General features: G+C 36.5%; 1 protein-coding gene and 1 long non-coding RNA gene across 6 annotated transcripts in view; both read left to right on the top strand.

The window, feature by feature from the left end:
* Positions 1–22,355, top strand: part of LOC309491300 (uncharacterized protein) — a 65,094-nt gene that overhangs the window by 33,303 nt on the left and 9,436 nt on the right. The window contains exon 1 of one of the 5 annotated variants that reach the window (XM_082160805.1): positions 6,303–6,344. The exons of the other annotated variants lie outside the window; for them this stretch is intronic. The gene's annotated coding sequence lies outside the window, so the exon portion shown is untranslated. Of the gene's footprint in view, positions 1–6,302; positions 6,345–22,355 lie in introns of those variants that run through there. 5 annotated transcript variants of the gene reach the window in all.
* Positions 11,156–11,831, top strand: LOC309480774. Its single transcript, XR_014199780.1, has 2 exons — positions 11,156–11,261; positions 11,297–11,831. It is a non-coding gene; the product is annotated as an uncharacterized lncRNA (long non-coding RNA).

Genomic DNA, 22,355 nt, shown 5'->3' with positions numbered 1-22,355 from the left:
TGTGTGTAATACTTACAGTACCTTATGCCTCTGAATCTATGCCTGCCCTCATATCAATATAACATGTATTTCTAGAACACAGTTCCAGTAATGGGATTGATTGTGAGATTGAATAAGTCACTAAATAACGTCCACAATGGTTTCGGACACCCAAATAGCTGTTACCTCAAATAGTGCCCTATTTAAAGTTTTTGGGATTTTAGTATGAATATGTTAGCCTTACTGTTATCTATAAGCTAGTTTGGTCCAAAACAATGACAAAATTAGCATTTCAGGTTGATTTCAGAATTCCACGCCAGATTGACATTAAGCTCCAACGTTGGACATACGTTGCATTGTGGTTGAAAACAAGGATATATTTCCATTGGGTTGTTGGGTTTTCATGTTTAAAGGTGCTCTAAGTGATGCCGGGAGTGTTGACATTCGAATTGTTGTCAAGGGGCTAGCTAGACCCTCCCTCCTCCTCATCCCGTCTCCTCCCTCCTCCCCCCCCTTCCGGCATAAAGGAAAGTCAAAGTAGTCACTAAAAACAAAGTTAAGTTTTACTGATACTTCATTCAATGTGTAATGTCACCAAGTTAGATAAATGCTTTTATATATTGCAGAACAGAATGCAGAAAAAATAAAAACATTGTCTTAAAATCGTTTCGCCACCTGAGGTTATAACTATAACGTTAGCTCCCATACAAGGACGCAATAATAGCAAGATAACGTTAGCTTCGCGTTTCCCAGTGAGCATAAACAACGGCGGCGGCGTAAACAAATTTAGTCAAAGTTGTCAATAGCCTATAAATGAACATTCAAATCCATAACAAACAGTGGGTGAAAGCAATCATTCACACAAATTGTCGCCCTACTGTGAATTTGCTTGATCATTTACAATAGAGATTGATCGCTAGCTGCTAGAAACATTCACCAAAGCTAACGCTGACTGCATAGTTCTAGCTAATTACATCCTTGTGTTGGTTTGGCGAATATGAACGTCAATTTAGAAAGAAAAATGGATTTACCTGTTCTGCAAAAACAGAGCAACTGAATGTCGGATTGGAAGCCCTTCTGGCGGCGGAGTTCTCGCCACCTTTCGAGGGTTTTTCCGGCGTTCCTTATCCTTGTCAAGTCAAGTCAAGTCAAGTTTATTTGTATAGCGCTTTTCACAATACAGATTGTATCAAAGCAGCTTCACAGTATTAAATTTAAATAATACAACAAAGTTTGTTTCAAGAGGAATTTATTGATTGATAAAATTAAATTAAATATCCCCAAAATATCCCCAACTGAGCAAGCCAAAGGCAACAGTGGCAGGGAACCGAAAAACTCCATCAAGTGACCTAATGGTGTCCTAAAACTCCATCAGGTGACCTAATGGAGAAAAAAAAAAAAAAACCTTGGGAGAACCCAGGCTCAGTCGGGGGCCAGTTCTCCTCTGGCATTTATGAGCTAGAGGCCGGATTGTAGTTTGAACTGTAGGATTATATGAATGCCTGGCTGAAGAGATGCGACTGTTATCTAGTTTTAAACTGGGAGAGCGAGTCTGAGCAACGAACAGTATCAGGAAGACTATTCCAGAGTTTTGGAGCCAAATGTGAAAATGCTCTCCCTCCTTTGGTGGTTCTGGATATCCTAGGTATGACCAAAAGACTTGAATTTAGTGATCTTAAAGAGCGCGATGGATTATAGGGCGATAGAAGATCCGTTAAATAGACTGGAGCTAAGCCGTTTAAGGCTTTATAAGTCAGTAGCAATACCTTATAATTAATACGGAGCTTTATAGGTAACCAATGCAGTGATGATAAAATCGGTGTTATATGATCATATTTTCTTGATCTTGTAAGAACTCTAGCGGCGGCATTTTGGACTAACTGTAGCTTGTTTATTGAGGATGCAGGACAACCAGCTAATAAAGCATTACAGTAATCCAGTCTCGAGGTCATGAATGCATGAACTAACTTTTCTGCATCAGAAACTGATAGCATATTACGTAGCTTAGCAATGTTTCTAAGGTGGAAAAAGGCTGTTTTTGTAACATATGAAATATGATTTTCAAAAGACAGGTTGCAATCGAGTATAACACCCAGGTCTTTTACTGTACAGGATAAAGTAACAGGACATCCTATGATGTTAAAGTTGTAGTGTGAGAGGTTTTGTGGGCGGTTTTTTGAACCGATAAGTATTACCTCTGTCTTGTCTGGATTTAATAAAAGAAAATTACGCGTCATCCAATCTTTTATATCTTTAACACACTCTGTCAATTTGGAAAATTTAGCGTTTTCATCGGGCCGTGATGAAATATATATTTGAGTGTCATCAGCATAACAATGGAAACTAATTCCATGTTTCCTTATAATATTTCCAAGTGGCATCATATATATTGAAAATAACAGAGGGCCTAACACAGATCCCTGCGGATCCTTGTCCCTTATCCTTGTCCCTCTTCTTTGCAATTTGTTCATTGGAACGTCGTCTCTTTAGTCGTGTGTCGGCCATAATTCAAACTTCCCTCTTCATGCTTCTCTCTCCTCCACACACCCCCTTCATGTGCACGCGCACTAACCCCCAAACCACACCCCTCAAATACTTCTTGTCGGTGATTGGCTGGAGCACTGTTTGTTGTGTTTCGTGGTGCGGGTGAGCCCAGTTTGTTGTTGTTGCCGTTTGTGGAGCCTGTGGTGTCTACAGAAACCGCGTTTTTTTTTACAGTGTGAACAGGGGACAGGCAGCTAGCGGATAGTGAGGAGATGTTTGCTGTATGTGACAAAAAAATGTTGGGCCTAAAAAACGCGTGACATCACTTAGAGCACCTTTAAGGCGAGACCAAGCGGCAACCTCCCCGTCTCTCTCTTGAAACCAACACGGAAATGAGTTAAACTGCAATTCATTGACTGGCCGCTTGTGGCTGGCTGCACAAGTGAGTCAAATCTGTATCTCCCCCCAGGCGCCGATTCATGGGTGGCCCACCCAATCAGATTAATAAAAACAATTAATTTCGTTTTTTTTTTTTTAAATAAGAGACGATCTAGCACTGAAATGTGTTTTTTAAAATCAAGTGATCAAAGTGTTCGTTGCCGCTGCGATCAGTGGTGCGGATACAGTGTTTTCTCGTGTGGCTCGCGCACCCGCTGCACTGTCTTCACTCGGAAGACACTCGGACCGCCGGACATGCGCTTCAATCCGTTGCGGATACTCTAATCGTTCTGGTGAAATCACAAAACATAATGCACACACATGTGCCCCTGCTTGATATACAACCACTGATGAACATAATCGGTTTTGATGAGTAAAAAAAAAAACTATACGAAAAAATAAATATATATATACAAGTGTGGATTTGAACCCCAAACTTCTGACACGGTTGGCTAAAGTTCTACCACTGGACCATTAAGGTATACATTATTTAGATAGGCGAATCTATGAATTTAGTTTACACCAGGCCCACCTATTAATGATGTTCTGTATCCACCACTGTCATGGGTCTGTGACAAACGGTGCGGGACGAGTTACGCGCCAAACTTTGTGTGGAACAATAAGAAAAAGAAAAAGAATAATAACTAGAAAAAAAAGTTTGTTGAGACAAACTTTAAGTTGGCTTGAGAAAGCCGGACCAGAGAGTTTGAAGAAGTTAAAAGTAGTTAGAAGTTTTAAGTAGTTTGAAGTAGTAAAGATTAGTTAGAAAGAAAGAAAGAGAAAGAAAGATAGATTAGTTAGAAAGAAAGATAAGTTACAGTTTTTCTCAGTCACTTTGGTGCATTTCTCACATCACTATTTACATTTGCACAACAGTTAGTTCAACCTCCACAACATTTAGTCATTTGTGCACATCATAGTAGCAGATTCTCATTCCTTCCAACAAATTGCAAATGCTTTTGGACATGCATCAATTGCTTTCATACAACTCTCGGCTGTTTTATAACATTATCATTTGCTTATGTCATGTCAGTCAAAATTAACTATACTTGTGAATGCTGAATAGTCATTCCATATAAAACTAATAGTCCTCAAGTCATTTCATTGCTTGAGTCATTACATACAAAAATGTTGAACTAGTTGTCAAAATCTGTCAAGCAAATTTTACACATTTTTTTTAATCTTTTATTTTTTTCTGAAAATGTCTCCTAAATTGAACAATTTCTCTCAGGTGAATCTCAGCTCGTCTGGATGTGCATGAATGATTACAGTACTATGTATGTTGTATGTTCAGTTCCAATATGTACTGCAATATTGTTTCCAGTTGTGCACAGCTCTACCCAAAGGGAGTTTATGTTTGTTGTAAATAAGGGTGTATTTTTTTATTTTGCACAATGCTGTGAACAAATTAGAATTGCAAAGAGCATATGCAGTAAAAATGTGAAACATACATATTCAGTGTCTTGTACTTACCTCACTAAATACAGTAATGTGTAACTTTACTGTATTTTTCAGATGGCTGTGCAAATAGTATATAGTGCTGTCTTGAGCATTTTCAGGTAGTGTCACCAAGATCTGACTTTTTTGCATTGGAAAACATTTACAGAGTAAACTGTCATAATGAAAACATGACAAAGCCATTTGACTATCTTGTTCATAAACAATGGTGTCAGGACTTTTCATCTTGATGACACTGACACTTTCATTGACATGAGTACTTGCTTTTGAGGAATGAGCTATCCATTTTGAGCAAGTGACACGCTTTTGCAGGTTATCAACTAGGTTTTGCAGTTTGTACTAATTGTTTTGAGAACTGCATTAACTGTTGTGCAAATGTAAATAGTGATGTGAGAAATGCACCAAAGCGACTGAGAAAAACTGTAAAAAGAAAGATTAGTTAGAAAGAAAGATAGATTAGTAAGAGAGAAAGAAAAAAGATTGATTAGTTGAAAGAAAGAAAGATAGATTAGTTAGAAAGAAAGATGGATTAGTTAAAAAGAAAGAAAGATAGATTAGTTAGAAAGAAAGACAGATTAGATAGAAAGATAGATTAGTTAGAAAGAAAGAAAGAACGATTAGTTAGAATGAAAGAAAGAAAGATATATTAGAAAGAAAGAAAGATGGATTGGTTATTTAGAAAGAAAGATGGATTAGTTAAAAAGAAAGAAAGATAGATTAGTTAGAAAGAAAGACAGATTAGATAGAAAGATAGTAGTTAGAAAGAAAGAAAGAGAAAGAAAGAAAGCAAGATAGATTAGTTAGAATGAAAGAAAGATATATTAGTTAGAAGGAATGAAAGATGGATTAGATAGAAAGATAGATTAGTTAGAAAGAAAGAACGATTAGTTAGAATAAAAGAAAGAAAGATATATTAGAAAGAAAGAAAGATGGATCGGTTATTTAGAAAGAAAGAAAGAAAGAAAGAAAGAAAGAAAGAAAGAAAGATGGATTAGTTAGAAAGAAAGATGGATTAGTTAGAAAGAAAGAAAGATGGATGGTTAGTTAGAAAGAAAGAAAGAAAGAAAGAAAGAAAGAAAGAAAGAAAGAAAGAAAGAAAGAAAGAAAGAAAGAAAGATTAGTTAGAATGATAGATAGAAAGATAAGGTTTGAAGATAGATAGATAGATAGATAGATAGATAGATAGATAGATAGATAGATAGATAGATAGATATATAGAAAAGGTTTGAAGATAGATAGATAGATAGATAGATAAGGTTTGAAGATAGATAGATAGAAAAGGTTTGAAGATAGATAGATAGATAGATAGATAGATAGATAGATAGATAGATAAGGTTTGAAGATAGATAGATAGATAGATAGATAGATAGATAGATAGATAGATAGATAGATAGATAGATAGATAAGGTTTGAAGATAGATAGATAGATAGATAGATAGATAAGGTTTGAAGATATATATATATATATATATATATATATATATATATATATATATATATATATATATATATATATATATATAGATAGATAGATAGATAGAAAAGGTTTGAAGATAGATAGATAGATAGATAGATAGATAGATAGATAGATAGATAGAAGTCTTTGTAAAGTTAAATTAAACTGTCATCTTCCCCTGTATAAGCATCAGTAGCCATGAGTCGCATTGGTGTGACGTCAACTCCCCTCTTCGATTGACTGGCTTCGATTGTTCTAGCTGTCAATCTAGAACTAGTGGACCAATGGTGACGCTTAAGCCCACCCTAATTTACATGAAACTGCTTATTCACGCTTATTATTTTTGGATGCGTGGCTGCAATACTTTAGGCGGGAAATTGATCCCATAGGCTACTACTAAAGCTAAATCTGCTGGCCCTGATTGGCTGCGGGGGTGTCCCGTACGCGCGTGCGTTGGAGGCCGATGACGTCACCTCTCGCTCGCGCCGTCTCTTCCGCCATTGAGAGTTTCAGCGTCGAGTCTTCTAAGGTGAGGAGAGCAGTTCACGGTATTTATCATATTTACACTACCATCACACACACTTTATACAGTTTGATTAAGCGGCAGACTCATTTATGTATTGTTTTCATCGATCACAGCGATACTTGTGCGTCTTTTCTGGCGTCTTCCTTCTGAAATAAACATTTAGTGCAGCAGCAGCGAGCATGAGGAGAATATGTTGAGTTCATTCAGACCTGAGCGATGTTGTGTTCGTTTGTGTGATTGTTTTACATTATTTTACTTTACTTTTACATACTTTACAGCCTATAATGAGCAACTTGAGACATTAAATCAATAGCCTACTTATAAATATGAATAGCGTTTTACTCTTGGAACAATAGCCTAGTGCTCTTTGGTGCTCTTTATTTTCAAAAGTTTTAGGATAATTTTCAGTTTCTGCGCATATAAAATGTTATTTTAATGATCTAATGAATCATAACATCAAACTACAGCCCTATTTTAGATTTGATTAGATTGGATTTAATATGTCCATCTTATTTTGGACATATTATGCTGCTGTAATTCTGTAGTAGGGCTGGGTGATATGGCTGAAAACTGTATCACGATATAAGTGTTTCATATCGGTCGATATTGATATTATTGATATTATTTATGACCTATTTAAAGGACCAGGAGAGAAATGTATTACATTTAGGGGCGGTTTCCCGGACAGGGTTTAAATTAAGCCAGGAGTAGGCCTTAATCAAGAATAGTTAATCGTGTCTTAAAAAATGGCTTTCTGTAACACAGATTAAGTACGGATTAGTTACACCTGGACTATGGAGTCCTGAACTAAAATAAACCAGATTAATTTAAAACCAACTGTGCTAATCTGAATTAGCATGATAGAGGTTGCCTGTAAAACATGGAATGAACCAAGAAAAGCTTAAAATTGCATGGAACTGAGAAGCAAATCCAAGGAAACAATGGAATCAGAAAAAGACTGCAATCAAAAAAATTTTACTAAACAAGAGAAAATTATTTTAAGCAAGCTAAATAAACTGCACACACCAGCTATGGAATAAAAGAAAATAAATGCTGGAAGTCTGTTTGTAATGTATACAAACTACCGTTCAAAAGTTTGGGGTCAGTAAGATTGTTAATGTTTTTAAAAGAAGTATCTTCTGCTCACCAAGGCTGCATTTATTTGATAAAAAACAATAAAAAAACTGTAATATTGTGAAATATTATGACAATTTAAAATGACTGTTTTCTATTTTAAAGCCACACTAAGTAGAAATTGTGTTTTTGTCAAACAGCGACCCCTAGAGTCGCTGTGGAATACTTGCACTGTCGTAAATATATTATATTATAACGTTTTTACATGATTGCAGCTAAATCACAAGTAAATAGTCTATAGTCTAGGCCTACTGTATAATTTAATTTGTGTTGTTTTTATTGGAATGTAAACATTACAAAATGCCATATAACATCAATTAAGTTAAATGTACGTCGCATTATTTCATAACATTGGCCGTTATGATGTCATTACACATGATTATTGCAATTTATCATAATAGTTTGCAAATTGTGCTCGTTTACACTATTTACAACCTCTACGTTAGGCTTATTTATGTCCTGATAATTATGTGAGATATTGAAAGCTGTTCTCATGATAATCGCAGGAATCAATCAACAGCGTCGTCTGATATCCCTCAGGACTACGTGATTTATACACCTCACAACACCTGAGTTCAGCTGGCAAACTAGTTCGTGAGGCATAGCTATCTGATTTATCAAAACGATTCCATTTACACCTGGTCACATAAATGTATTTTTGCGAAACGGATTTAAATTCGATCTTCAATTCTCGCGCTATATGCAGATTTAATGGAGTGCACGTCACTGAGATATGAGCTGCATTTTATAGATCATCAGCTAAAATTTCAAAATCAAAGACCGCAATAAGAGAAAGCAGTAACAGCCCTGGAAAGATCATTTCGTTTCTTTACTTTTAATGATGAAGATTGTGTGTTAAGCGTCTGCGACTTACTTTCACTTTGATTTGCGATAGTTTGCACGTTGGCTTGATGCAGTTGCTCATCTGCGGTGATGCGTGTTCCAGCGCGTCGTCATATCTGGATATAACATATAGCCTATAACACGCTCTCACAGGTTTTTTTTTTTTTTTTTTTTTTTTTGGGAGGAGTACAATTTACATATGTGGTTTCAAAAACCATATGCATTTACACTTGTCCAGTTTCGTCTGGAATGCGTCTCAGATCTCCTCCTGAAGTGGTTTGAGGGATCGGATTCATATCCGTCTCAAATGCGTTTCGGAGGGCATTTAAACCTGGACTTTTCACGATCGGATAGCTGTCCGATCTGAGAAAATGCATGAAGTGGCCAGGTGTAAACTAGGGCTGCACGATATTGGGAAAAAATTACATTGCGATATTTTATTTTTCTGCGATATATATTGCGATGTGAAATTAAATCTAATCAAATTTTTTCTTACCAACAAATATGGGGTAAGCACACTTTAGGGGTCGACCGATTAATCGGTCGGACGATTAATCGGCCGATTTTTTGCATTTTTTTACATAATCGGCATCGGCCAATATCCAGTATATCAAGCCGATTATTAGGCGGGCGCATCTGTGGGCAGCCTTGTGTTGTTGTTGTGGACGCACGCTGCGCCTAGAGTCATTCTCCAGCAGAGTGAGCAGACCTCATCCAGTGCCTAAGGAAGGAGCTAAGTTCCTTGGAGAAAACTCCTTTATATTTAATTAAAACCTTTTGATATGTTACTGCCAACTTCGAGAAAAAATATGAATAGGCGACATGACGTTCGGTGGATATTGATAGCGTAGTTGAGGTTGCATTAGCACAGCAGAAGGGTTGCTATCATGTCACAACAATAAGTAAGCAAGAATTTTGCAATTACAGACAGAGAATCTGATACTTTTATTTGTTCTGTTTTGTGTGTCTTATATTTGAGAGGGTTGTCACTCAATGCAGAGAAATAAGTAATAAAAAAGTGGCCATAGGTTAGTGAAGGACTGGCTTTGCTAGCGTCGTCGCTAGGGTTGGGTAGCTACAGACAGACCCGGTGCTAATACGGCACTGGTGCCTTAACGACCGTTATTTACCAGACCGAATATCAATGCGTATTTCTGTGCTACTGTTATGCCTGTGCTTCTCTTGGATGCTCTGAAAACGGACGTTAGAAACGTGACGCTAGTCAGCAGTTAACTTTAGCATACTGTTAGCTAATAGCTGGATTAAACACGGTTAAAATGCTGGCCAAACAGTGTAATTTGTGACTGTATTTCACTGTAGACTAGGGGTGGAACATGTATTCGTATTGAACCGAAACGGTACGGGCGTCATGGTTCGGTGTATACATTTACACGGAGAATAACGTTACATGGTATAAAAATAAATAAAACTCGCGTGCAAATTAATTCATGTAATGCGGAACTAGGGCTGGGCGATATGGCTGAAAACTGTATCACGATATAAGTGTTTCATATCGGTCGATATCGATAATTATTGAATTTTTTTATAACATATTTAAAATAAGGACCAGTCCAGGAGACAAATATATTACATTTAAAGATTTTTTATTTTAAATTTAACCTACCTCTGATTATAATCCCATCAGTTAAAAAGGCAGAAATGTCAACACGACCATGGAAAACTCAAAAGTCTAAAATCACAATGAACACTTAACAATTATCTCTTAACATTAAGGTGCAAAATTAAAGAATACGTAAGAAATGCTTTATAAAGGGGTGGGCGATATGGCAAAAATATAATATTACGATTTCTTTCTATAAATTATATAAATCTATTTCTTTCTATTTTCTATAAATTATACATTGATACTTATTAAAGCTATTAATAAAGTTATTAGTCAAGAGCAGTGAGTGATTTTCTCTTTTTGTTGTTTTATTAACATTAAAGGGATAGTTCTCCTAAAAATTCTAATTTTCATAATTTACTCTCTCACGTTGTTTTAAACTCGAATAAGTTTCTTTCTTCTGTTGAAAATAAAAGTTATTTGGAAGAATGTGGGTAACCAAACAGTTGATGTACCCCAGTGACTTCCATAGTATATTTTTCCTCCTATGGAAGTCAATGGGGACCAGCTACTGTTTGGATACCCACATTCTTCAAAATATTAATATTAGAAAATATTAGAAGGCAATTAATACAGGTTTGGAACAACATTAGAGTGCGTAAATAATGAGATAATTTTTATTTTTGGGTGAACTATCCCTTTAAGGACAAGCGGCAGCGTGTTTACTATTACTACTGTCTCTTTAAGAGCTGCGCGCGACGCGTCTATTATACACGCATTTGACAAGCAGATTTTCTCTCAATTTTCTCAAGTTTGCTTTCACTTTAGACATATCCGACTAGTTTATGTAAACCTTGTGTGTATAACAGTATTAGCAAAATAAGACTCGAAAGATAACTTAGTATTCAGGCGCTGGTAGACAGGCTTTTAGTGCATGTGAGCTTCACATGTATGCGCTGAGAAACTAGCTAGAACAGCGCATAAGCACGCGAATAACAGAAAAACTGACGACGGTCTTGCATAATCTGCAGACGACATTGGTCTGACTACGGTCAGACTTTAAGTCAGGCGAGCTGACTTTTTCTGTTTTATCTAGTTACTAGAGAGTGAGTGCCTTTGTTCATGCAATCAAACTTGCTTTGCTGGTTTCTTCCAACGAAAAAAAAAATAAAATAATTATCGAACGTTTTATCGAACGCATTTTTTATTGATATTGATTACGTGTCTATCGCGATACATATCGTTATCGTTTTATCGCCCAGCCCTATGCGGAACTACTGTTAGATACGCGGGTTCTTTGGGGACACCTAATCTGTAGCCCCGCCTTAGCTCTGAAGCAGGCTGCGATGTAAAGATTGCAATGCTGGAGTATGGTGTGTGTGTGTGTGTGTGGAAGAGAGAGAGGGAGAGGGAGACTCGGGAGAGGGAGAGAGGGGCGCGGGCGCGATCGAAAAGTCGCGTGTGTTTAAAGTCGCAAAGTGTTTACTTATATTTGTGTGTGTGTGTGTGTGTGTGTGTGTGTGTGTGTGTGTGAGGCGCGGATGCGATCGAACAGTGGAAACATAAAAACATACTCCGTCATTTTGTTTACAAGACATCATTCAAACTGCAAAGTGTTTAAGTTACTGTTAATTACAATTTTAAGGAAAACAAATATATTAATCTGAAATGTAGCAAATTAATTTAATTCATTCAGGTACAATTACCAAACATATCTCAAGGTCACAACAAGTGCAGATTGGTCAAGTGTTCAATAAATGTTTTTGTTGAGAAATCTTGTCTATCTTAAGTAATTATTTGTGTTATATTTTATCTTTCAAATAGAGGTTAAAAACAAGCACATAATCGGCCAAAATAAATCGGCAGCATTAATCGGCCATCGGCCGACCCGGATTTCAAAAGATCGGCATCGGCATCGGCCTGAAAAAACCCATATCGGTCGACCTCTAGCACACTTACATTCTCATTTTAAATAATTTAAACATCAGGGTATTATTTAAATTAGAGTAAATTATTTGTTTGTAACTTTAGGATATGGTTTGAATTGTTAACATTAGTTAATGTATCTAATAACTAACATGAACTTACCATGGGCAATACTTTTGTTACTGCATTTATTAATCTTTGTTTATCTTAGTTTATAAAAATACAGCTGTTCATTGTTTGGTAATGTTACTTCACAGTGCATTAACTATGTTAACACATACTGTACAACTTATGATTTCAATAAGGCTATAGCCTAAATGTTGAAATTAACAATGTTGTAGAAGTGCAATTTACTAATAGTAAATGTTAACTAATGTAGTTAAATAGTTTAATAAATAGAACATTATTGTAAAGTGTTACAGATTCAGACATCTCGTGAGTTCAGTGTTGGACAGGTCAGTTGTTTAAACCATTCATTAAATTGAATCGGTTCAAAGGAATCATTAGTTCGCGAATCGGACGTGTAGTCTACGGCATCGGTTCCCAACAGGGGGGTCGCGGCCCACAAGGGGGCCTCAGCGAGCTCTGTGGGGGGTCGCGTCATATTTTGAAAAGTTTTGAGCAATTTGCATTAAATAACAGTCCTTAACTTTTTTTTCTGTTCAAAATGTATATAATGAGCGAGTTCATCATGAATCCATTTTCCAAACCGTGTTTTTGTCTTATCCAGAATCACTATGGTACACCTATAATAAGTGATTACATTGGGACTATTTTACCCTGGTTCAGATCGCGGCCGCTGCGGAGTAGCCCAGTACCTGCGTGACTCGTCATAGACGTACACAGAGAGAAGTAGTTCCGGCTACAATGTTCTTCCGAAAGACGCATTATTCTGTTAATAAACCCATGTTTGTTATCGCTCGCTATAGCGCCAAAAGCCTCAAAAATAAAGCCTCACATTGATAAAGCCTCACAAATAACATGCAAGTATTGAGGCCCCAGACAGAAGTCATTTAGTAATAGCCTATATTCATTCTTTTTTTACCTACACACAAGTGTGAATACTGATATTTTTGTTATTGCATTTAAAATAGGGCAAATTTATAGGCTACTCCTAGGCTTACATTTTTAAATTACAAAGGGCCTACTAATGTTTTTGTTATTGTATTTTCAATATTATAGGCTATAATTTGTGCATAAACATATCTGTTTATAGTAAACATAGCCTACCGTTTGTTTGAAAACAACATATTTTGTCATCCTTGCTGCAAGCTTACAAGAGCGATAATATCATTAAATGTGAAGGGGGGGCCCTAAAATATTTTCTTGGGAAAAAGGGGGTCTCAGACAAAAAAAGGTTGGGAACCACTGGTCTACGGCACGCGCTGTGTTTATCTCAGCAGTTTAGGATATCGCACAAGATTTATCAACACAGAAAACATTTCATCACTGAATAGTTTTTTTGTTTTTTTTCCGACATCATCGTGTCAATTGATTTTGATTAATATGCGCAAGGGAGAGAGAGAGCAAGACAGCGCTCGTGTTGTTTGAAGACGGTGAAGGTGAGCGCGCACGGCTCTCTCTCTCTCTCTCTGCTCATTCTTATATGCGCCCTGTTAAACTGACAGGACTTAAAAACACATGCAAATGATAAACTTTCACTCTATGATGGTTAAGATGTGCAATTAATCCGCGAAAAACATGCGTCAAGGGCCAGGGAGCAGCTGGCCCGTACGGTTAATGAATCACGGATCAACTACAACAGCCTATATCGCACATCCTGCGATGTGACTTATCGTGGATTTGCACATCGCGATATCGATGCTTAAACGACACATCGTGCAGCCCTAGTGTAAACAACCCCCATGACAAAAACATACGCACGAAAGCCGAAAACAAACTCTGGTTGGCCTCTCACGTCCATATTTGACGAAGTGGTGGGGGAAGTGACGTATGCCGTAAAGCAGTCAAATTCTGTAGTTCTTTTTGTGCTCTGGTTACTACCCGAACCCCGAAGTTACATAGTGCCAGTAAAAGCGATACAGACCCTGTCAGGCTATGGCAGACGTGTCATTCAACCTATTGTAAGTCGATGTACCATCACAAGGATCTTGGAAATATATAATGAAGGTTAAAAAAGTTACATAGTGTTGCTTTAATATATATTTAAACTGTAATTTATTCTTGTGATCAAAGCTGAATTATCAGCATCATTACTCCAGTCTTCAGTGTCACATGATCCTTCAGAAATCATTCTAATATGATGATTTGATGCTCAAGAAACATTCATTATTATTATCAATGTTGAAAACAGTTGTGTACAAATTTTCAAAAAAAAAAAAAAAAATGAATAGAAAGTTCAAAAGAACAGCATTTATTTAAAAAAGAATATTTTCTAACATTATAAATGTCTTTACTGTAACTTTTGATCAGTTTAACTCATCCTTGATGAATAAAAGTATTGATTTATTTGTATTTCTTTCCCCCAAAAATAAAATTAAAATTCTTACTGACCCCAAACTTTTGAAGGGTAGTGTTTAATGTGACAAAAGCTTTAGATTTTAGATAAATACTGTTCTTTTGAACTTTCTATTCATCAAAGAATTTTGAAAAAAAATTGTACACAACTGTTTTCAACATTGATAATAATAATAATGAATGTTTCTTGAGCATCAAATCATCATATTAGAGTGATTTGTGAAGGATCATGTGACACTGAATACTGGAGTAATGATGCTGAACATTCAGCTTTGATCACTGGAATAAATGACATTTTACTGTATATTCACATAGAAAACAGCTGTTTTAAATTGGAATAATATTTCACTATTACTTTATTACTTTTTTTTTTTTTTATCAAATAAATGCAGCCTTGGTGAGCAGAAGAGACTTCTTTTAAAAACATTAAAATTCTTACTGACCCCAAACTTTTGAACGGTAGTGTGTATGTGTATATATGAAGAGTTCAAATGCAAAAGCCTCTAAGTGCCATCTGAAATTTTCTTTTAGAATGATCATTTTTATCAAGCTCGTATATTTAAGTTCAGTAATTTCACCTAAATGGCAGTGAAAATTACCTATTAAATGTAATTTAAGTGAAATTACTGAAATTAAATATACAAACTTGATAAAAATGATCATTCTAGAAGAAAATTTCAGATGGCACTTATTCTTCTAGAATGATCATTTTTATCAAGTTTGTATATTTAATTTCAGTAATTTCACTTAAATTACATTTAATAGGTAATTTTCACTGCCATTTAGGTGAAATTACTGAACTTAAATATACGAGCTTGATAAAAATGATCATTCTAAAAGAAAATTTCAGATGGCACTTAGAGGCTTTTGCATCTGAACTCTTCATAGGCCTATATATATATATATTAGGGGTGTAACGGTTCACAAAATTCACGGTTCGGTTCGATACGATATGGTTCGGTACGTTTTCCATACAGCAAAAATAAATAAATGCCAGATAAATTTCCTTGAATTATTATTTATTTTTTTATTAGTATTTTATTTAATGAAACTAACATCATAAAGTATGATTTTTTTTTTTTTTTTTTTTTTTTTGTTGCTTTTTTTACTGAGCAATAATGGAGCTCTATTTACTCTCTAATTGACTCTTCTTATGAGCATATAAAACAAAACAGCTCCTTGGACAAAATGAAATGTAATATTGTAGTAGTAGGCTAGTTATAAACAGGTTTATTTTAGGTCAGATTAACATTTGAGGGCAGCAATTGTATTCATAATGTCAAAATAAATCCAACGTAATGTTATTTGAAAGCATTATAGCCCACTATTCCTGACAAACTTCCATACCTTGCAGTTAGTTGCTGATCTGTGGACACTGGCCAGTTCATTCATGGCACGATGTTTCTTCCTGGTTTCCACGTCAGCGCTGTTTGATCTGTTAATAACAGAGAAATGTGCATGTTTCTCACTAGATCTCGCAGCGATGTTATTACTTCAGCATTTAAAATTCAAATGGTTTCTTTACTGGTCTGGATCTCTTAGCGCTGTGTGGTGTTGCTTGATCAGGCTCGCGCATAGGGCTTGCGAGTCCCGCTTCACAGGTCAAAACTGATAAACGGTCCACACAAACACAATAAGAGTAGCTCAGTTTTGTTCCTTGCATTGCATTTGCCAGTTGATGTTGTGGTCGCGCCAGCCTCTATGAGCGCGCTTGCCACCCGCGACGCGCCTTCATTTGAAATAACGAAATTTTGGTCGGCAGAAAAAATGGTCCAACGTAATGCGTACCGAAAACCGAACCGAACGGTTCGATACGAATACGCGTATCGTTACACCCCTAATATATATATATATATATATATATATATATATATATATATTAGGGCTGGGGGAATTAACGCGTTAATCTTTGCGATTAATTTGAAATATTTAACGCGTTAAAAAAAAATAACGCAATTGACGCAGCACTTTTTTTTTTTTGCCTCGTTTTAATGATTTCCTGTTGCGTCTGCTATTAAAAAGGCCGAAATATGCCGTCCCGCCCCTCCATGTTCGGCGGTCAGGTTTCATTCTCGGGCAGCTTTCATGAGCGGGTCTTTTCCGCTCGGTATGTGCGTCGCGCTCTGTGCTCCGCGCGCGCGTGTGTGTGTGTGTGTGTGTGTGTGTGTGTGTGTGTGTGTGTGTGTGTGTGTGTGTGTGTGTGTGTGTCGGTCGGTCGGCGCGCTCTGTGCTCCGCGCGTGCATGTGCGTGTGTGTGTGTGTGTGTCGGCTCGCTCTGTCGTTAATGGCCCAGCAGCGGCGAGCTCTCCGTTCCGTGTGTGTGTGTCAGCGGCTCTGTCGTTAACGGCCCAAAGGCTTCAATCATGTACTAAGCACTGGAAAAGTAAAGTCCACTCAAGTAACGTGAAATTTCTCTGTTGACTTCTGTTTGCTGAGCTGGTATAGCCATGCTGGGCAACAATGGTAAAATGACCTGCTCTGATCACATGCTCTGGTAATAATAGCTTTGTAGGACTATATTTTGTTTTAATAAATAATAAAATAATAATAATAATAATAATCTGTTAAATTGATTATGTTGATTGATTATTGAAAAAGAATAATATATTGATATATTGATGTTTAATATTTTAATATAGGGCTATTTTCTGTTCCCTTTTTTTCCTGTGTTGTTTAATTAGGTGATTCTAAGTTTAAATATTGATGATTACAAGCTTTGGGGAAGCGCAATTAATTGCAATTAATTACAGAAATTGTGCAATTAATTAGTTAATTTTTTTTAATCGATTCCCAGCCCTAATATATATATATATATATATATATATATACACACACACACACACACATACATTAAATTGTGTGTGTGTGTATCCAAGTAATACACGTGTCCACTTTGAAACACAATGTTAATCTGAAGTTAAACCTGCCTCCTGGTAGGTTTAATTTAAGCCTCGATTTAGTCCTGGAGTAACTCTAGTCTTCCTCCAGGAATGCAGCTTATTAAACTCTGGACTAAACTAAATCTAGGACTATTTAAAGCCTTGACTGAGAAAGCAGATTTCTGTTAATCTGGTTTAAAGGGCAATTTTAGTCTAACCAAAGTTTCACGTGGACCATTCGGAGATTTTTTTCTCTTGAATTACCGCGGAGTGTGAATTGTGGTAAAAAATAAACTGCGGGATAATCACACAACGCTTGCCGTAGACTACAGGTCCACTGACACGTCCGATTCGTGAACTAATGACTCATTTGAACCGATTCACTTTAATGAATGGTTAAAACAACTGATCTGTCCAACACTGAACTCACGAGACGTCTGAATCGGTGTATAACAAATCGGTAACACTTTACAATAATGTTCCATTTATTAAATTCTAGTTAAGTACTTTTTTTTATTAGTATTTTTTTTTTAAGAAAAAGGTGAGTGGCAGAGTGTATTACTATACGTTGTTGTTATTTTTATGTGAATGAAGAATTAAAAGATGCATTTTTTTCAGTAAGCTAGGACTATGTGTTTTCAACATAAATGTTCAATTCTGTTGGTTCAGGAAGGACGCCATGACAGGCTGCTGGCTCCCACTGTTAATTTTTATTTATTGTTTGTTGGAAAAGCACTCTCTGTATTAGCTTAAAGCCCCCAAGTTTACATTGGTTACTGTATTCTTTCAATTGCTCTAAACAAGTATTTTGGGTGACCTTTTTATTTTTTTATTGAATGCTAGACATCAAGTTGTTGTTATTTTCATCTGAAAGAAGAACTTTTTTTCAGTAAGCTAGGCCCTATGTGTTCAGTAAGCTTGTTTCAGTAAGCTATGTGTTTTCAAGGCTTTAAGGTTTTATTGAATGCTACCTCTGACTAAGAATGCATTACTATGCACTTGTATAGTCTTTTATTTTGGAATTTTAAGAGCAATAAACATATATTGCAATGTTAAGGAATTCATGTTTTTTTCATTCAGATATGTAAATGAACATGTATAAATTGCTATTAGTCAATTAATGGGGATTGGGGAGATAATTGATAATCGAATCGAAATCGAATCGGACTGGAAAAATGAATCGTTAGATTAATCGATGCATCGAAAAAATTATCGCTAGATTAATCGTTTAAAAAATAATCGTTTATCCCAGCCCTAGTTGTGTTGACATTTCTGCCTTTATAACTGAGGGGATTATAAACAGAGGAAGATTAAGTTTAAAATAAAATGTTTTAAAATGTTATATATTTGTCTCCTGGTCCTTATTTTAAATGCAGATCTGCCAACCTGTACGCATTTTGCGTAGCGGATACGCATTTTGACTTCAAAGTACGCTGGTACGATGTGTCACTCTAAACTACGCAAGAACCTGGTGACGCCTCTGTGCACGCGTACTTTGCAAACAGGAAGCTACAGCAAAAGAGGAAGAGTTCGACCAATCATAGCGCTGGGTTCATTCCCCAAATAGCAAGCGGGGATGATTGACAGATGCGTACGGCCTATCATTAAAAAGAGACTGAAAATCGACACCAATAAAGATTCCCGCTCGATCCCCCTTCCACTCCCGCGGCTGCCGTCTGACTGATGTCATAAGCGAGGACAGTACGGTACTTCTGACTCCTGAAGGTAAACGGCCTGGGGTCGATGTGGAAAGTTGATTGTTGAGTTCAGTTAACTTAATCTTATGGATTCTATGATCACAGATCGCATGGATTATCTTAAAATACTCCGTTAAGTTATTCATGGTCACTCAGAAAAGAGGAAGACATCATTCAGTCATGCAAATAATAAAATGCTCAAGTAATGCTGAACTATAAATCTTGAAATCGCTATGGCTTAGTGATTATGAAAGTGCTGTGATTTGTGGATTAGCCTACTGATAAGCGCGAGTCTGGAGAAACAGGCGTTTATGTATTCATTCATTCTCAGTGTTGAGAAATGTAGCCTTCATGTGTTACGTTATTGTGTTAATTATAACTAAAAAGTACATAATTATGTTACAGTACATATTTATTTTGTATGAAAACTAGCGCGTTAGTTACTTATGGATTAAAAAGTGCCGTTGTATCAGTGCTGCGCGAGCTCTCTCACAACTCTCATAAACACGGACGCACGCACACAGAGAGAGAGAAGATCATTGTAAAATGAAAATTGACGGGCTAAGTTTAAATTTTGTTCTTGCTTGTTTTTTTTTCTGTCAAAAAGCATTTTGTATTATCCATCCCTGCTTTTAAAATTCGTTAAATGACGGACGTTTTACTGTTAACACAGCCCTCATTATATGTCTGATTCGGAACTTATACTTTATATTATTTTTAGAATAAGTGATTCGTTATGCTATTATTGGACTCCTGTCTATTCATTGGCAACTGTTTTCTATAAATATGTTTGTATTGGCTAACATATATTCAGCTAATGCGTGTCCTGTTTAAAATGTGCAATGTTTAAATGCAAAGACAGCACGTCACAAATAGAAGCCCTTTTCCCTGTGGTATTTAGTATCATATTTGGATATTGGAATAATAAATTAAGTAGCCTATCTTAATTGTACACACAATGTTCCTATGTTTTTATTTTAATTTATTTTTTTTACTGTTTTCTAGGGGTTTCTTAATTTTAGACCAGCACACATTATATGCAGTGCAATTATATAATGCATGTGTGTTGTCGTCCAAACCGCCCATACAAAACTATGTAAATGGTGCTCTGTGTCGCGGCAGGATTTTGAACAAGGTTCTGAGCCGTTGCTGGGCGCCGCGGACAGACGCCGATTGGTGCCGCTGTTGTGTGTACACTCTCATAAAGAATAATGTGTTCAAATTTTAAAGACGCGGCGCCAAAGGTCCAGAATAACTTTTTTCAAGGCAGACAGGAGCTATTGATCAGACTCGGCAGTAGGCCAACATCATATTGTCAACATCAGATCGAGCTAAATACTATTTTAACTGTTTTATTTTACATTTATTTTATATCTGGTTCCCATTTTGCAACAACATTACCAGAAGTTTAGTCATTTTCAACAGTTTACAAATAGTTTTTTGTTTTTTTGGAATAGTCAGTAAACACCAAGTTACTGATAAAGTTGTATTTGTCATATATAATACAAGTTATAGAGATTCTTCTTAAAGTAACTTTGGTAACAGGGTTGATGAATACAGTCAATGCTACAGTTTGTGTAAAAACTGAGACAATGGATTGAGATTATTTTCTTGTGTTTTAAAGGTGAACTAAGTAACTTTTTTTACCTTAACTGAACAGCTTCGGAGTCATTGGAATGGTTATATTACTTATTTCGGGTTGAATGGTGGTCGTTTCGCACCCCCCTGGTGCCCGTGAGCGGAAAATACGCACTTGCAACTTTGAGCCGGCGGGCCGCCGGCCGCTGCGTCAGGAAGTCTTGCGTGATATCAGGTCTCGCGATGTAAACAATTGCTTTACGGCCAAAAGAAATCTGCTAAAATGCTGTCATTATTGCACTCCCTCACGCTGTCCGAACCGGAATGAAGACGACGTTTTAAAGAATGTCCCGTCTGCTTTGATGTCGTTGATCTACTAGCATCTGGTGTCTGAGAATCAACAACGAGTTTTTACAACAGTGTTGTCAAATATCTATTCCGAAGCTGTGGGGGGAGCTCTAGAGAGAAACCTGCGAGCAAAAAGCGAGAATACAGCGAAGAAGTCCCGAAGCTACTGAGTGCTGCTTTAAGAAATGCTTTGTTTTTAAAAGGAGGAAAATCATGTCAGGAGTAACAGGGTTGAGTGAAACATGTAGGACACAGATAATGCTAATAAAAAAGTTAATTTAAAGCCAGTTAAAGTTATGGCCACTCTACACTTTGAGCTTGTGAAGTTTCTACAGACACTGCAACGGTCGTGAAATGACGTCGCATTCTGCGGCAGCTTTTTTACAAACATATATATAACATATAACAAATAATAATAATTCAAAATGTAAAAATAAACAATCCACTCCACTTGAATGCCAAACGCTTGTTATTTCTCACAGGGTAATTCACTTGAGCTTGTGTTTCTGGTGTCCCACTTTCACATGCGCAAGAATGGAAGTCAGCAGAGTCCTGCACGGTTACGATTTTGTAAATCCATACCCGCCCGTACCCGCAGTGCTGAAAACCGCATCCGACCCGTTTTCCAACAAAAGCACTAATTAAAATCCGCACCCGACCCGCTTAAAATAGAACCGACCACCCGACCCGAAATAAAATCAGTTTAGACTATCACATTATAGACACACTTACAAAAATGTTTATTGCCAGATCATACAGAAATTATTACAGGACAATTAACACAAGGACAACTTCAGCCGAAGCTGTCAAAAGGAGGAAAATGAAGAACATGGCTAACGTTACCACACAACTGAGTAGCCTTATAACATTTTACCAATCGAACAGACGCGGCTACAACACTATATCTGCCATGCTATTTTGTTTAGCCTAAATCGGACAATTTTGGGTTCAAACACGCCCTGCACACCACACATACTGAACAGTGTTAAATTTGAAAAATACTGTTCGATAGAAATGCTCGGTTTGTTACCACAGTTATCTGCGTGCTTCCTCAGCGATGAAGTTCCACATTTGCTGCTATCCAACATGAAATGCAGCAAAGCCTTTCACAATATTGTTTTCTTCAGATAACTCCAAATTTCTCCCACACACTGGACTTGATTTTTGATGACATGTTGTCGACAACTTTACCATCTCCACTAGCTATTCTTTTCTTCAACTCCTCAGCATCCATCTCGACGACTGCAAACAGATTGCGCGGTTATGATGAATTTTTAAAAGTGAAAATAAGTTGGATATTTTTCACCAGTTTGAGCAAAATTTGCGGGTCACCCGTCGAGTACCCAAACCTGTGCAGGACTCTGGAACTCAGTGCAAGGAAAAGTGAACGGCCATTAATAATTAAATAATTTTTAGTCAAATAAATATCAATCTCAAAGTTAGTGTCAAAATATGGCAGTATTGTATATTTTAATGTTAATATCATGTTAGATAATTGTGTCATTGATCAAATCAATAGTTCTTGCTAAAGAAAGAAGGGATTTGTGCCTATAATGTTTTAAAGATA

The sequence above is a fragment of the Leuciscus leuciscus genome (genome assembly GCF_965113295.1).
Source record: "Leuciscus leuciscus genome assembly, chromosome: 1".
In the NCBI taxonomy this organism is placed as follows: domain Eukaryota; kingdom Metazoa; phylum Chordata; class Actinopteri; order Cypriniformes; family Leuciscidae; genus Leuciscus; species Leuciscus leuciscus.
This window is presented reverse-complemented; position numbering and strand designations above follow the sequence as displayed.